Source organism: Papio anubis, chromosome 10, assembly GCF_008728515.1.
Source record: "Papio anubis isolate 15944 chromosome 10, Panubis1.0, whole genome shotgun sequence".
Lineage (NCBI taxonomy): Eukaryota > Metazoa > Chordata > Mammalia > Primates > Cercopithecidae > Papio > Papio anubis.
The window spans coordinates 119,080,736-119,098,847 of NC_044985.1; the positions used below are offsets into that span (position 1 = coordinate 119,080,736).

The 18,112-nt window shown below is 44.9% G+C and overlaps 1 long non-coding RNA gene across 1 annotated transcript; it reads left to right on the plus strand.

The window, feature by feature from the left end:
* Positions 1 to 30: 30 nt before the first annotated feature.
* Positions 31 to 16,691, plus strand: LOC116269213. Its single transcript, XR_004176670.1, has 4 exons — positions 31 to 111; positions 2,371 to 2,587; positions 15,881 to 16,290; positions 16,620 to 16,691. It is a non-coding gene; the product is annotated as an uncharacterized LOC116269213 (long non-coding RNA).
* The last annotated feature ends 1,421 nt before the right edge of the window (positions 16,692 to 18,112 follow it).

An 18,112-nucleotide genomic window follows, 5' to 3' on the forward strand; every position in this document is an offset into this window, starting at 1 on the left:
AGTTCACACAAGTGCATCACCTGAGTTCCTCATGGATCCCTCCTGACCCTACTGTGTTCAAAGCAGTCTTGACTCTTCCAAAGACCAGAGCCCATGACCTCTGCCAAGACGGTAAGTCCTCTTTCACCACTGATCCCTGGGTGGAAGGGGTCCACAGTGCTCTGCAGGCAGCTGGAGCTGGTACTTTGGTGGAACTCTTGCAGTTTCACCAGCAACAAAGCACACTTTTGAAAAATAGACTGTTGAGACCCAAAGAGCCCTGACTTGCAGGCCGGGGAGGCAACAGCCTCAGGGTCCAGTCTTTGGAAGTTTGGTGTGTTAGCCTGGGTCCACTAGAGGCTGACGCCCAGACAGCCTGAGACTGACTGCAGGATAAAGGAATGGGAGCCAGAGGTAGAGGGAGTACCTTAGACCAGGGCAGGTCTGACCCCCCAGTGAAGAAGAGAGAAGGAAAGAGGAGCAGGTGGGAATTGTCTCAGACTGCAGCCCAGTTCCAAGAGAGTTCTGGCCAAGCCAAGGGGGAGTTCTCAAAATGGTTACCCGATAGACGTGTCCTGTGGAACATAAAAGAGGGAGGAAGCAAGGCTGAGTAGGAAGAGACTTTCAGCTGTCGTGGAGACCTGACATCTGCGAAAGGATGAGGTGAGGAGACAGCACTGGCTACGGGCAGACTCCTGACCACATGGACACTGCAGATCTGAGGAAGACGCAGAGCCCTCCCGAGCAAGGACTGCTGGCGAGGAGGGGGTCCACACCGGGTGGATGGGCCTAGGCCTCAGTACCTGCAGTGAGCCTGGCCTCAGCCAAAAACCTGGCGTTGACCGGAAGTTGCTAAAGGCTGGAAGTTACCAGCTCACCACCCCTTGAGCAGGCTCTTTTTTAAAAAAATGAGTGCTCACTGCATCTTTTTAAAAATTGATACATAATATTTGTGCGTATTTATGGGATACCTGCATCATTTTGTTACATGCATATAATGTGTTCTCTTTCATATGTGGTAGCTAAAACAGTTCATCTCATGGAGGTAGAGAGTAGACTGATGGTTTCCAGAGGCCGGGGGCAGGGGCAGGGGCAACGGGTGGGCAACAACAGGGTGGTTAATGGGCATAAACCTACATTCAGATAGAGGAGTAAGTTATGTGTTCCACGCCAGGGTCTTCCTTGAAAGGAGGTTCATGTAGCAGCCTCCAGAGCTGCCACACGCCCCATCATATCAGAACCCTTTCCACTTTGTTGCCAACATTAAGTTAAATGACTGCTTATTTTTTCCAAAACCAATAAAAAATGTTAGCTATTTTTAGTCCCTATTTATAAGTATTTATATGGCTTAGGAGAGTTTTCTCAACATGAAACACCAGAGTCAAAAATGTGATCATTTTTAAGGTTCTTGGTACAGTTGCTAATTTTTTCTCACAACATCTGAGCAACTTTGAGTTTCCCCCAGCAACATAGGAGCATGTTTAGCTCCTTAAAAAAATCCAGCCAGGGGTAGTCTAGTTAAAAAACAAACCAACCAGCAAAACTTTCATCATGATAGTGATTGCAACTTGAATGGGATATTTGAATATTATAGGGGTTGAATATTTTTTTCTCATTGTTGTTAAACCAGTAGTGGTTTGTTAAAAATTTGTGAGTCTGTGTCTGTTGAGAGACAGACGCCAAGCTGGGTTCAGCCCCACAAGAAATTCACAAAGGCTCTGCCCCGTGAGGATCCTGGGAGGGTGCTGGGAAGACTGGGGGGCTGCCGGAAGGTAATGAAGGTGTGACCCACGCGAAGGAGGTAGGGAGGGAAGGAAGGAGGAGGGCTTGAGAAACAGCACCCTCAGCTGCAGTGCAGTCTGGTGGAGTCCAGCGAGGCTGTCGGGAAGTCCTGGAGTTAATATTGTCAATCAGAGGAGTCCCACGTACCCCGGGCACAGTCTGCCTCCAGTGAGACAAAGCAGCAAACCGTAAGAAGCCACCTTTGCTCATTTCTGCTTGCCAGCGTCACTTCACAAAGCCCCTGACTCTGAGACGATGTGCAGCTCCCTGGAAAGATGCTTTGAAGACAAAACAGGATAGGGCACACAGCCCCCAGGTCTCTCGCCCAGATCACCCTCTTCCTCAAAAGCTGAATGATGCCTTTTCCTGCACGTCAAGTAATGTCTGAAGGCTTTGTCATTGTGCCTCTGGAAACTATGACCAGGTGTCCTCTTGCACCCAAACCTTGATGTGATTTTGCACGGACTGAACCTTCAGCCCCTGTACATCAACTGTGAGCCACAATGCTGCTTTGGCAGTGGCTGACAGAACCACTCTGAAAGACCTGCCCTTAGGAAGACCTCTGAGCAAAACGAACTTTAATTCTTAAAGATTTCATTTTTGTTTTAGGAGACACTTAGCATCCCTGCCGCCTCCGTCTCTGCCTGGGAACAGCCTGCAACAAGTGTGGCCTCACTGCAAACCAGTGACAGACTTGGTGACCAAATAATGTGGTGACTGAGTGCCCTTGGTCAGTGATTGTCCCCGTGGCTGAAGAGCTGAGAGGCCCATTTCCATGGGCACCACAAAAGTCTTCATAGATAGTGTGGTGCCGACACACCTACAGGTATTTTAGTTTATTTAACTGATTTGTATGAGACTTTCATGTGTTTACTAGTTGTTTGTGTGTAAATCATTTCTAAGATATTTTCCTCAATTTATAGTTTTTTCTTCTGTTTTTATGCAGATTTAATGCAGTCGAACTTTATTTTTCTTCCTTTTCTACATTGCAATATCAACAAATAAGTTGATTCGGTTTGGATTTTTACATTTAATTTTTGAATAGTTCTGGAATGTATTTTAACATCGGGTTTAAAGTTTGGCATACACCGTTTTTAAATTCCAAATCGTCAGCTAATTTTCCCCCAACAGTTGGTTGAACAATTCCTCCCTTGTTTATTGCTTCAAAATGCCACTTTTATCGAATAGTATGTCCTTACACATAAGTTTCTCTGGTAGAAGTTGTGTGTCGTATCTGCTGTTTCCCCAGCATCTCACTTCATACCCAGTGGTAGCTCCACAATCATCTTCCATGACCTGAATGCTCATGTGAGCAGAACACCGCGAAGCACGTTACCTGAGCATCTCATTTGATTCCCACAATCAGCTTACACTGTGGGCTCTTACCGCCTTCATCCTGTAGACGAGGAGTCTGGGGCTCACGGGGGACAGGTGACCTGCACACCTCATCGAGCCAGCAAGTGTCAGCAGTGTCCAGCCGAGAACAGCCGCGACTCTCCTGTCACACCGTTCACATCTCTACACACACAAGTGTCTGCAGCTTCTCCATTCTGTCTCCCAGAGCAGCATGTTCTGCTTTTAGAGACCAGCAGGGCACTCAGGAGTAACTGGTTGGGCAAGTCACATCTTTCCTCCTCCTCTGCCTCCTCCTCCATCTCCTTGTTCTTTCTCAGTGTTTTCCTGAGTGGGAGTGAACTCGACTCCGGTGAGCTGGGCCTAAACAACTGAGCTGTTGAGGTGTCTTCATTCCCCAGGGCTGCTGCAACAAAACACCAGAAACCCGATGGTTTCAAACAACAAACTGATTGTCCCGCAGATGGAGCCTGATTGTCCCGCCAGGAGCCTGCAACCGAGAGGCTGGCAGTGCCACGCTCCCTTTGGGGGTTCCAGGGAAGAACGTGTTCCATTCTCCAGGCTTCTGGAGCTGCAGTCAGTCCCCGGAGCTCCTTGACTAGGAGATGCGCACTCCCACCTCCACCTCCGCCAGGCATGGTGTCCGCCCTGTGCTCCTCTAGGCATCTCTCCTTCTCTTATAAGGACACCAGTCCCATTGGATCAGGGCCCACCCTACTCCAGAATGACCTAATCTGAACCAAATACAGCAAGCCATGATGCTATTTTCAAAGAAAGCCACATTCTGAGAGGTTCCAGGAAGGACAGGAATGTAGGGGGAAAAGCCCTATTCAAACCCTGTATGTGCCATATGGAAACACGGTATGAAATGTATGTAAACCAACTGACCCCGTAGGTCAATTCCTAGTCCTCAATTTCCCACAGAGGGGAGAGGCCTGCACCTTTCTCTCCACCCCACTGTCGTGTGCCTCTCTGCAGGGTGAGACTGAGAGGAGGAGGGAGCCTGTGTGGGCCGCTCAGCTGCTGGGGTTCTCTCTGTTTCCCTCCTCGTGCCTGTAAAGAAGGGAGGGGTCTTCTTCTGTGTCACTGCTTCCCCGTGCTCAGCATGGTGGGCTCGGGCCCCACCTGCCTTCTGGAAGCCCTGGGTAAGCGAGTTTGCTCAGCCAACCCCAACCCTCTCTGGTGTCATTGTCCTGCACTTCTGACAAAGGCCAAGAGGTTTGGAAGCCAGTCCGTGGCCCCAAGTAAAGTTCAGGTCTCCCAGCCAGCTTTAGCAGGAGAAAGACTGATTTATTATGTCTGTATGTCTGAATCCTCTGTCTGCCCGCCAACTGGTTTGGGATTTGACAGTGAACTAAATCGGAGAGGTGGCTGGAAAGGATTGACATGTGCTGGTCAGAATTCACAGGTGGAGAGAGAAGCCTGAGGCTGGGCCAGGGCAGTGGCTTTCAGCATTACTGCTTTAGGAAGCTCAGTCCCTTGACCTTGGTGGTGTCAGAGGGATGGTGCTGGGGCTCCTTAGTGACAGGCGAGGACGCCAGTGTGCCCAGGTCTCACCTTGGCCTGACTTTCCCAGCTCCACCTGGGCCACAGCAGGGACTAGAAAACCAGAAGAGAGTCTCTGTAGCCCAGCCAGGCAGAGCAGGTGGGCAAGCAGATGCTTCTGGGAGTTCTCCCTGGTTCCATAGCCAGGGCAGTATCTATACTAGGAGATATTTTGGTATTTTCCTCTTCATCTTGTCTGACCTTCATCTAAAGTGAAAGGGGGCTTATCCAGTCATGACGTGGCTTCCCCCATTTGCTCTGAAATCCAGAAATGTGTCGTTATGATTCTGGATTTTGGAAATGGGAGCACAGCTTTCCCCATGGGACATAGATTGTATTAAGGAACAAATGGAGCGTGTGAAGAGCCATTTTGGAGAGGGAAATGGAGGAATAAAGTTGAATGACATTCAGGAAAATCTAAAGACCAAAATTATCCTTACCTGAGGTTTACATGTGGGACACGGGTGACATGGGCACCACGAGACCTGGGGCAGCAGCTAGAGAAGTTTCAGGATGATGCTGGAACCAGAAGAGACAACTCCAGGCCCAGCCCACCCCTGCACTGGACCTCCAGGTCTGCAGAGTCCACGCTGAGCACAGGCAGGTTTGGAGAAGAGCAGACGGCAGAAACCTTGGTCCCACCAGGCCACTGGGCATCTCACAATCATCAACAGCAGCTGCTGTTCAGGCATCTGCTGAGCGGGAGTCTCGGGCCAAAATAGATGCTGAGAAGGAGAGACAAAATAACCTCTAGCTGTTAGATTTCACTGGCAGGGGCAAGTGGTGGTGGTAGCTGCAGCATGGCCCCAGGTGCCATTGCTAAGCAGCCCACCCTCAACACAGCACCCAGGTGCCAGGGCATGAGGCTCAAAGAGAAGTGAAAATTGCAAGCCTTTATATATTCAAAATGTGCAAAAAGCAACCCAAATCTAAGACCTGGTGACCAGGGTGTCATTATAACTTCCTAAGTTTTACAAGATAATGGGTATATTTCAGATGTCACTCTCTGATACAGGAAACATCTGTGTTTGACTTTTTGTCTTTGCATCAGACAGCTATTGCTGCAAAAATGCTGTGTAACAAACAGAACCAGAACCTCAGGCTTTATTTTTCATTCACAGAGTCGTGTGCAGGTTGTGGCCCTGCTGGGCTCAGCTGGGATTGACTGGGCTTGGCTCCAGTCTGTGGGCATGGCTTAGGTCCACTCACTGAATCCCCTCATACCTCTCAGAACAGCAGCTAGCAGGGGATGTCACTTTTATGGCAGAAGGGCAAGAAGCCAAGCTAAACCACATGGGTGTGAGTGAGGACTGTTAGCTTCTTGTCTGCTGACTTTCTAGGGGCCAAGAAAGCAAGTCATGTGACAAACCTTTAAATCAACCCAAGATAGATTGTCCTCCACATATTCCACCAGGAGACACCAAGGAATCACATGGAACAAGTTTTGGCTGTATGATCTATTACAGAAAGAGGGTGAAGGTCTGGGACCCTGAATCTAAGCTACCACTATACCACTAAGAGATTTTTTCCAAACCAGTGTAGGGCTGGAGGCTCTGCTTTTGGACACATGGCACTAACGCTTGGCAGGAGTGAAATCAAGAAGAGCTTTCTTTGACCTGCCCTCTGTCTGTCCGCCTTCCTTCAGGTGCGTGAGTCTCTAGGACAGCCTTTGGAAGTATTTCTGCCTTTACCTGGAAGAACCTCTCCTGGCCTTCTTCCTCATCCCAATTCACTCACTTGTCCCAAAGACTTCTCTGACTGGTGAGACTCGAGAGGGGAACAGGCCACTGTGGCTGACCTCAGCTCCCCACTTTGCAGCAAGCACACTAGGGTCAGGTGTGGGTCAGGATGCCCTTCTCCCTCTGTCAGGCAGAGCACCCAGTGGTGATCCAGCCGACAGTCTGACTCTTCTTACTCTGCAGACCTCAATCCTCCTCCATGTGAGTCAGCCCAAGGACTGGCTTGGGATAGAGGCTGACAAGAAGTCCAGTAGGAGCCATAAATCCAAACTGAACTCTCCAATATAAATTTGCCTCTCAGACAACAAACAACAGATGAACAAAATCTCTTGTTGGCTTTAAAACTCAATCTCTATAGCTCCTGTGTCTTATTTCTTAGTAGGTCTTAATTCATAGGAGATTTAGGGCTTATGAATGATTATCCACCTAAGAACCAGCAAGCCCCTCTTCGTTCTTTCTTTTTCCCATTTTTAAATAAAATTTCATTAAATACAGTTTCATTAAAGTATAACACACATGCAGAAAGATGCACATATAATAAGCAAACAGATAAATGGATCTCATAAAGTAAACACACTCATGCAACCAACCCGCAGATCATCAACAGAATGTCACTTAGATGAAGAAGCAGCTGGGTATTTATCCAAAGCAAAAGAAATCTGTATATCAAGGACATAGCTGCATCAAATGTTTATTGCAGCACTATTCGCAATAGCAAAGACATGGACTCAACCTAAGTGTCCATTGACGGACAAAGGGATAAAGAAAATGCGGTATATACGCACAACGGAATACTTTTCAGCCATAAAAAAGAATGAAATCATGTCTTTTGCAGCAACATGGATGAAACTGGAGGTTATTGTTAAGTGAAATAAGCCACACACAGAAAGACAGATGCTTCATGTTCTCGCTCATATACAGAAGCTAAAAAAAAAGAAAAATAGAAAAACAAAACAAAAAAACTATGATTTCATGGAGATAGAGAATAGAATGCTATATTATCTGGCTCATTACAGGAAAAAAGGAGCGGGGTGTGGAGAATAGGATGCCAGATATGAAAGGCTGGGAAGAGGGTGAGAGGGAGAGGGGATAAAAAAAGGTTGATTCGTGGGTACAAACATACAGTTAGATAGAAAAAAATAAGTCCCAATATTTGATAGCAGAATAGAGTGACAATAGCAACCGTATAGTGTATTTCAAAGTAGTTAGAAGAGAGAAATTGAGGCCGGGTGCGGTGGCTCACGCCTGTAATCCCAGCACTATGGGAGGCCAAGGCGGGCAGGTCACAAGGTCAGGAGTTCGAGACCAGCCTGGCCAGCATAGTGAAACCCCGTCTCTACTAAAAATACAAAAAATTAGCCGCGTGTGGTGGTGGGGAATCTGTAATCCCAGCTACTCGGGAGGCTGAGACAAGAGAATCGCTTGGACCTGGGAGGCAGAGGTTGCAGTGAGCTGAGATCACTCCACTGCACTCCAGCCCAGGTGACAGTGCAAGACTCCGCCTTAAAAAAAAAAAAAAAAAAGGAAAAGAGAACTTGAAATGTTATCGACACATAGAAATGATTAATACTCAGGGTGATGGATGCCCCAGATACTCTGACTTGATCATTACACATTCTATGCATAGAACAAATACATGTACATCATAAATATTTTAAAATATTTTATGTCAATTAAAAGAAGAAACAGAACCTTGCCAGCAACCCAGAATTACCCCTCTCATGTCCACTTTTGTTAACTAGCCCCCTTCTCCCATTATTCAGATTCTGAACACCATAGACCAGTTTCGCCTACTTTTGAACTTAACATAAATAGAATCATATAGTATATCTTTGGTGTCTGGCTTCTGATGTCTAAAGTTGTATCTGCAAGCTTCATTTATGTTGTTGTGGTGAATTGTTCTGATTTGTCCATTTCTATGACTGTATGAGATTTTACTGTATTTATCTTTTCTTGATGGACTCTTGGATTGGTTCCACTTTGTTACTGATATGACTATGGCTGCTATGAACATTTCTGTGCATATGTCTTTGGTGAACATTCATATGCATTTCTGCTGGATACCTACCTGAGAGTGGAATTGCTAGGGAATAAGATACAAAGGGGTGTGTGGACATTCAGTTTCCAAACTGGTGGTGCCACTTACACCCCCAGTGGCAGTGTATGAGAGGTTTAACAGCTCCAAATCCTCATCAATGCTGGGTCTTGCCTGTCGTCCTTGTTTGAGCCATTCTGGTGGATGTGTTGCAGCATCTCCTGTGGTTTTCTGTGGCGTTTCCTTGACAACGCATCAAGGTGAGCATCTTCTCGTGCATGGGCCATTTGAATATCCCCTTTGTGAAACACTCAGTCACATCTTCTACCCACTCTCTGCTGGGTTTTCCCTTTTTCTTATTGGTGTGTGAGAGTTCTTTATATTTGCTACAGATGAGTTCTATGCCAGGTATGTATCTTGAAAAGCCTTCTCCTGCTCCGTGCTCTACTCCTTCCCTATCGTCCTTTATTTGAGCTAGCTCTTCACTCCCTGGGAATGACCCATCGTAGGTCTCTCTACACATCCGCTATGGTTTGGCATTCTAGTCCTAACTATAACTCAATACCCTGCCGATTGGTTTGTAGCTGGCTGGATCGCACAGGCATTGCTCCTCCCTCATTAGTTAATGCCCATAGTCCCTGAACATGTATAACTTCTTAAGCGGGACCCTAGTAAGGAAATACATTTTTACTCAGAGATACCCACAATTCCTATCAATCCGCCATCAACCCAGGTGTCTTCAAAGACGCTTCCACTGAAATGACTCTAATTCTATCATGAAAGTCTGGGAATCAATCTGGAACAAGGGTAAGAAGAAAAAACACTTTTCTTCACAGTGAGATCTTCGTCAAGAGGTCCAACTCACCCATGGGACCCTAAGTCACTTGTACAGCAAAGTCAAAATGGGACCAATTCTGGTTCTACTTCCAAGAAAAGAACAAAAGGAGGAAATCATTTCTTTCTTGTTCACATGAGCGGGGTGTCACGTAGGTTTTCCTACTGCACAGCAGGCATTTGGGCAGGGAACATTTGCAACATTGAGGTGGGACAGGGAGCAATGCCAGTCTGCGACCACTGGTGCCTTTTCCATGAGGGTCCACCTGACTCGAACATTGGTTGGGAAGGTGGCAACCAAGACAGCAACACACAGCATTGTGTAAGAAGTGGATGAACACACCACCCCTGGGTGGGCACGGCTGGAGGAGGAGAGCACTCACCGGGGTGTCACCAGAGACCCCAGGAAACACCCTGGAACCTCTGCCCCAGCACAGTTTCAGAAAATCAATCTCAGCTCACGAGGTCTGCAAAGCACCCTTAGCCATGGGTATTCTAACAAAGCCCACAGCCGTTCCCGAGAATTCCAGCTGAAGGGGAATGCCGAGCAGATGTGATAGCTTGGCCTTGGGAATTTCCGAGTCTCTTGTTTCTCTCCCAGGAAGCTCCACCATGCTCTGCCTGAGTCTCGGGTGTCCAGCATTCCTCGCATGACAGGAGGTACAACACCCCAGCCTGATCAAGGACAGAGTGAAAAACGTGGGTGATGCGGCTGGTGCCACCTACAAAGCTGTCTGCAAAACCACGCTTAGTATTAAAAAAAAAAAAACTGACTGAAAATCCGAATATAGCAATACTCTAAGTCCACATGTGATTTTGATGAGAAGGGTTTGCACCTCCTATAAAGCCCTGGAGTAAATAAGCAAACTCATTAGATTGCCAAGTGTGAGAAAGTTTCCTTTGAAGAATTCTCAAAGCAAGTCAATAATTTCTGGATGGAAAACGGGCACTTCCCACCGCCTGCCCATGCGGCCCTGGGGAAATGTGAGTTTTCACAGGATGGAAGCAAGAGTTGAGCAAGCAAGTTAGGGAGTTTGAAGCCCCTGGCAACTCTAAGAAAGTGGAAAACCGAAGCTATTCTGCCCTGGATTTGTGGGCCCCAGGGCCACTGTGGAGATGAAAGGAGAGAGAAGGAAGTCCCTAGGGCACTCAATCAATGAGTTCATTAATGGCACTGCTGAGAAATACAGTGGGGAGGAGGAGAGAAACCTCAAACCTCAGTGGGTGTTGCGGCCATCCTTGGCCAGCCTGCAGACCTGCACCCATGGTTGTTTGTATTGTGTCCAACAGAGCTCTGACTCTCTCAAGTCATCCCCAGCTGACCATCCCTTCTTCCCTGCATCACACATGCAATTCCCTGTAGAGGGGACCTGCATCCCCAGCACTAAGGGCCCCCCAGGGAAGGGGACCCCTGAGCTGTCAGTGCCTGGCACAGCTCACCCTGCCACACATCCAGCCCGGCCTTCATGGCTCCCACCACAAACACTGCCTCAAACCCTCACCAGAAATCCTTCTAGAATGAGGTGCTCTTTAAATCCAGAAGCAACTGGGAATAAATACTTGGTTTTTATATAGGATTTCCAAGTCCCCAGTGAAGAGTCTATTGTGGCATTACAACCTGACATTTACTAGAGTAAAAGAAAAATAAGGAGACCAGATTTCCTTTGTAGATTTTGCACTCAGTAGGAGTTGAGTAGCAGGGAAGAAATTACATTTTTGTATCACCTACTAAATGCCCTCACCCATCCTCTGGGCAGTCTCAGGGGTACCTTGGGCTCTTTCCCATCACTTGGTCTTTGATGTCCCCTCCCTCCCTGCTCCCCTCTGGGTGGTTTCTGAGAGTGAAGGATGAAAATGATACTGCAGCTCCATGGGAAAGGGCAGCTTAGGCCTAGAGTTGCCCTTGGCATGCATGGTCTGGTGGCCCTGGTCTGGCTCTGTCTCTGCCACTGCTGCCCACATCTCTGGCTGTTCTCAGCTGGGTCATGGCCCAGTAGCTCTCTCTGCCAACCAACCGGTGCTATCTCAGCCTCCCTAGTGCATTTTTCCTGAGTCTGACAATGCTGCCCATTGGCTTTAGCTTAGGTGTTTGGCCTGTATCTGCCTATGGGGTCCTTTTCCCTACCCTGGCCACTCCTGGAAACTTCCTGGTCAAACTTCCATGACCCCTGAGTACCCCCACAGGCATGGGCAGGAATTTCTCACTGCCCTCCACACCCGGAAGGAGCCAGGGGCATCCTAAGAGTACTGGTCTTGGATCTTCTGCAGGACCATGCATTCTCCTCCCCAAGTCCTCAGTGGGGAGTGACACGGAAGCCCCTCTGTTTTCGCTTTATCCTCAATCTTTCTCTTAATGTACGTCCTCCATACCGCTTGAACTCCAGCCTCAATTGTGACACATATCTGACTAATTTTTTTCTCCTTCTCCTGCCACTATGTGGGGCAATCGAGAGCACAATGAAAGATCCAAGAGCCAATTGTTAGATTTTCAGGGGTTTTGCAAACTGGTTGTTAAGGCATTATTAAAAAGCAAATCATAAAAATTCACAATTAGATTCATTTTATTAAAAGCAACTGCAATAAATACTTAAACCTTATCACTTCCTAATTATCTTGCTACTGTTTACTATTATTAGTGCTCTTGTCTACGTTCATTGTCTCTTGATGGTGGAAACACTGTTTGACGGTGACCACTGGGAACCTCTTTCCAGGGTTGTGATCTGTCAGGTCACATCGGTAGCTTGGAATTGGCCATGGAGGGAGTACTTACACCATGGACATTGGCCAATGCTATGAACCAGGGCTTGACTTATTGTTTTGTTGATTATTTAGTCTTAAAGATATGATAGAGGAAATGTTAATACTCAATGAAGATTAAACATGAAAGCGTGTTATGTCTGTAGCCATCATATTGTGAATAGCCCAAAAACTTGAGGATATATTCTTTCATTATCAGAAAACTCAGCAATTCAGCAAAGAAGTCACTCACATCATGAACAAGCTAGTGGAGCTTCATTGTTGTTTCATTTCTTTTTTACTTGTTAACATGAATGAAAATATCAACCAACATTTATGTCAGAACTACTCTCATTCAAGAACAGGTTGACTACAGATATTACATAAAAGTTTGGCAGAAAAAAAAATCAATAAACTATTCTGTGAGAATAAATTGGTATAAGAAATTTATAATAATGAGTATTATAGGATTTGGCATTATTTGTAAATATTTGCTGCATATTTTTATAGCAGTAAATTTACAATGAACTTATATCTACATGCATACATTTTAGACATCTAGTTATTAATCCCTCACCAGCACACCACACAACTGGCTAGAATAGTGGGCTGGGTACAAAGAGAGACAAACCAGTTTACCAGTAAGGAAACAAAAATTGAGAAGTATTGTTAAAAGGCTATGTCTAGGTTGGGTGCGGTGGCTCACGCCTGTAATCCCAGCACTTTGGGAGGCTGAGATGGGCGGATCACGAGGTCAGGAGATCAAGACCTTCCTGGCTAATCCGGTGAAAATCCATCTCTACTAAAAATACAAATAATTAGTTGGGTGTGGTGGCGGGCGCCTGTAGTCCCAGCTAGTCAGGAGGCTGAGGCAGGAGAATGGCGTGAACCCAGGAGGCAGAGCTTGTAGTGAGCCGAGATGGGGCCACTGCACTCCAGCCTGGGTGACAGAGCAAGACTCCATCTCAAAACAAAATAATAAAATAAAATAAAATAAAATAGCCTGTCTATTAAAAATCCAGAAAATGTCATGTAAGAGATGACTTCACTCCAAGACTAGTTAGGAACAAAAGCAAAAGCTAAAAAGAGAGAGTACATCTGGGTCTAAGGAAGTATGATTCTATCTCCCTAGCCTACCTTCTTTTACCCCCTCAGACTGGGAGAAGAGAAATTAGAAAGGAGAGGAGAGGGGTACAGTTATACCACATTGTGGCTTTAATTTTCACTTTAATGACTAGGGAAGTCAAGTACCTTTTGCATGTTTATTGGACATTTGGATTTCCTCTTTTGTAAAGTGCCTGTTCAAGTCTTTTGATCATTTTCCCATTGGGTTATCTGTCTTTTGCTGGCCAATTTCTCATTATTTACTCATCTAACTTGAGAATTTTTTTAAAAATTATATTATTTCTATTATCCTTTTAACATAATTTTTTTCCAAAACGTTTTTATCTGGGATATTTCACAGCTTTTTCTGTGAGTCATCAATGTGTGTATTTATATCTCTAAGGATATCTTTTTATTGATTTTAGATGTTTATCCATAATTCTTTTCAATGACAACTTTCTCACTCTCAAATATTTGTCTTCAACATTTATAGACTTAAAGACATGTTTAGTCATTATTATAGTAAAGGCCATTCTTTTCTGTTTCACTGCCATATTTTAGTTTTTTGCATTACAACATATGACTTGTTTATTTGTTTCCTTGTTTACCATATTTTTCCTATCAACAGTCTTCATCTTGTTCATCTCCAGTGTTTAGAACAGTGAACACTGTATAAAGGAAATGGCTTCAAATCCTTATTGAATTAAAGTAACCTGATTTTTGTCTAATAATGGGTTTTCTTTTTCATCTTAAAGCTCGAACATTCCACCAGAATGTCTTGAGAAATTTTCTGTTTGTTTTGCCTTGAATATGGTGAGCTGTTTTCATATTTAGTCATAGTCAATTGCATTATATCTTTGATTACCAATTCTGATCCCATTACAAAGGACGGTATTTCCAGACTCTATTTTCCATGTCTGTTGATTATTTTTAATGTTTTTGTGTTACCTTTAATAAAATTACACAAATAACAGATTTATTCATGCTTTTCATTAAAAGTCAAAAAATAGAAAATTTTAAAAGTGAAATTCTTTCTTCTCCTGTCAGTACTGACAAATTTGTGATTATTTTCCTCGACTATGTAGTAGTCATTGTCAAATGCACATATTATAGAATATTCAACCTCCTCCCAACGGATGGACATTTAAGTGATTACTAGTTTTTCACACTTACAGAGCTGCATTGTATATTTCTGTGAATGTATCATTCTGCGTGTGTGCAAGCATTTCTATAGGATATTTTCCTAGAGGTAGAATTACAAGGCCAAAGAGCGTGTATCTTTAAAATGTTAGCAGATAATGCTAAATGGCTCCTCAAAAATACTATACCAATTTATAGGCCCCAAACTAAAGCGTTTATTTCTTGTACTTTGGTGACCAACATTGGCTAGTATCAATTCTGATAAGCAAAAATGTCATCTTCATTCACATTCTTCTTATTTCTTAATAAATTTCAACTTTTTGAGTGTTTTTCTCTATTTTTATTTTTTATATCATTTGCTTAACTTGCTGAAGGGCCATTTTTTGATTTTAATTTCTTCCAACAATGATGCTATTTGGTTTATTAAATGTTTTATTCTCCCCTTCTACCATCATATTTCTGTTTAACAAGTGACATACTTTTTTTTAATCCCTTTAAGAATAGAAAACCATCCCTTTATAAGATTTTCCTTTGTTCCATGAAGTACATTCATTTCAGGTGAAGATTTTCCTCTTAGTTGTTGTAACAATGATCTTTTTATGTCTCTAGGTCCTTGCTCCTTGTTGTTCTCTGCTTGTCTCATTCTTGAAACATAGATGTTTTGTTTTATTGTTGTATCTTAGGCGTATTGAAGGCCTGCTTGTTTTATTATGAAAACTACCAAACACCACAAAAGCATGTCTACAATGACCCCATGTACCCATCACCCAGATTCCAAATATTATCAGGAAATTGCCATAATTCATTTATTTGTTTTCTTATCTTCCTTCCTTCCCTCCCTCTTTCTCCGTTCCTTCCTTCCCTCTTTCCTTCCTCCTGTCCTTCCTTATTTCTGAAATATTGTAAAGCAAATTCTAGATACCAGATCCTTTCATCCTGACCTTCTTCGGTATGCTTTGCTGTTTTAAAAAATGGGGATTTTCTTATATAATTATGATGCTATTAACACCTAACATAATTAACAATTCTTTGAAATAATCCAATACCCATTTCAAATGTCGCTAAGGACTTCAAAAGTGACTTTTGTAAAGTTGGTTTGAAAAGGTCCACTTTTAAAATGTATTATCACCTGCCTATTTGAGTATTGTGGGCTCTGTGCTGTGCTGGTCTAGGACTAGAAAAGAAATTAAATGGAGGGATGGTCCCTGTCCCCCAATTCCAGCTAATCAGTTGTCCCATCTCTCTGTGTGCTGAGTACATTGCAGAATAGTAGTAAAATTGGTACTAAGTACTTAGGCACAGTTCTTAGAATGAATATTTGATTTACCAGCTTCATTTACTAAGTGGTCTATCAAGCCTTTTCTGTTACAGCTGCCAGGAAGCCCCAGGAAAAGCCCAGCCACATGGCCAGTCTGGCACTTAAGCTGGTGATGTTAAAGGAGCTCTTTTTAAATTTATGTCATATCCACTTAAGAAATTTCTGAAGCCTGGAAAACATTTTCACTGTGGAAAAGGTTAAGAATAAAAAATCAGGCAGAGCAGCATTTTTCTAAGGAGAAAACAATTCAGCAGATCAAAGGGCAGATTATGCAAATTATAGTAATGGATTTGTATTTTCCCCTGGTGATCACAGAAGCCTGTCTGCAGAGAAAAGTGACTATACATCTGGAAATATCTGGATTAAGGACTGACAGTGTCCGTGCAAGTAGAAAGGAATTATCTCCTGTAACCCCCAACCCACCAAGGTCCTCTGAAGATATCACTGCTATCAAAACAGCCTTGCCACAGAGGAGAGCCCTAGCTGGGACTTTCCGTTTTACAGAAGCATGAGCTATGCCCTCAGTTGAGAACTAACAGCTGAAACCAACCACAGTGAAGGCACCAGTGAAGACCAATTCCCAGACCAGGGGTTGAGAACTCAAGACTCATTCTAGGCTCTGCTCCAACCCCCATTTTGGTTTCGAACACGTCCTTCAGATTCTTTCTGGGAGTGCATTCCTGGTGATTCTGCTCCCCATATGTGCTTCCATCGTCATCTAGCAGGTACGATGCCATCATATCTGCAGAACAGAGGGACTATTTACCCATGGCAATACTTTTTATCCACAAAAGTGAGTCTTTGCCCTAATGGGACAAAGCATAAGCTTTTTTTGAGCAAGTCGTAAGTTTTCTCCAAGTCCTGGCTCCCTTTTCTGAACAATAGGAATAGTAGTACCTACCTTCCACATTGTTCTGAATAAGTAAATATTATTGGCTGCTTATTAACAATTCCTGCTTTCCTCATTATTTTGCTTTCATTTAACCTGTAGTACTCATAGCTCTTCTTCATTCTAAAAACAATCTCACAAATCATTTAATTTCCTTACATGCAGGTGCTCTGGAGTTTATTGTCTCTGTGGCCTATAGCGGAGAAGCTGAACCCCCTGGCTGATGTCATGGAGGGGACTTTGTACGTGTCCCTGATCCCACTTCACCAGCCTTGCAAAACCAGGGCCTATCTCAACGTCCACCTCACCTGACTTGGAAGTTTGAAGAACCTCTGTCCCCACGCCTGTTCCGTGCTTTGCCCAGCACACATGGGACAGACAACTGCATTGGTAAGAACCGTCCCTTCTTAATTTGCTTCTCCCAGAGGTTTTAGACTGGGCTGGACCCACAAATTGAGCTTGAGGGTAGCAGGCAGATGTCCCTCAAAGGTTAGAGAGGGGCCGATTGTAGTGTTGGTTCACAACTCTTCTGTCCCTCCCCCCTCCATATGGCTTCCTTTGGGCAAGGTGTGCCTCCCTCCCCCACTGAACTGGGCTTGGCCACATGACTTGCTGTGACCCATGAAATGTGGGCAGGAGCGACTGTGTGTCCACCCTGAACAGCTGCTTTAGGAGGTCTGTGTGGTGACATTGGCTCTCTTGTGCCCCTGCAGTTCCCCTGCTGGTTAGTATCCAAAATTCTCATGTTAAGGAGTTCCCTGCCTTGGTTCAGGTGATAGCTGTCCCTTACACAATGATCTGACCCAAATTCAGCACCAACCCTCCCTTTATCACACCTCTTGGCATGGGTAGGCCCCACTATGACACCTCTGGGGCCATCTGCTGCTTGTAACACAAGCCTGAGGCCACCTGCCGAAGCCCTTTCCCTTCCTGTCTCATCTCTGAGGCCGTAAGTGACCTCATGATTGAGACAAGGCCTTAGATACAATTGCTTTCCCAAAGTCCCATGACATTTCAACACGCGTTGCATCCTTGCAATGGGCCACTCCTTCCCTGGCCTCTGGTAAATGGCAGACCCTCCTTGCAGGGAGCATTCAGTTGTCTGGTGAGTGCCTTTGCCTTCGGAGGTGGGTGCTCTTGAGCAGAAGAGTCTGGTTGTCAGGAGCTGGTCCTGGGAGGTTGGGGCAAGGAGGCAAGGATGACTCTCAAGACACATGGCCACTTCTCTGGTCTGCGTTGAGCTGGCTCCAAGGAGCTCCAGGTGGGGGTCCCTCTAATTCCTGCTCACTTGCCCAGTCCTGATTTTAACACAGCCCTTTCAGAAGTACCAGGCTTCTGATCCTGTTTTTCTGGCACTGAAACAGGAAAGAGGAGTAGGCAGTAGAAGGTGCTAATAGCAGTGGTCCCCAGCCTTTTTGATACCAGTGACTGATTTCATGGAAGACAATTTTTCCACAGACCAGGGAGGTAGGAGGGGGGATAGTTTTGTGGTTTGGGGGTGATTCAAGCCCATTATATTTGTTATGCACTTTATTTCTGTAATTATTACATTGCAATTTATAATGAAATACTTACACAACTCACCATAATGTAGAATCAGTGGGAGCCCTGAGCTTGTTTCCCTGCAACTAGACAGTCCCATCTAGGAGTGATGGGAG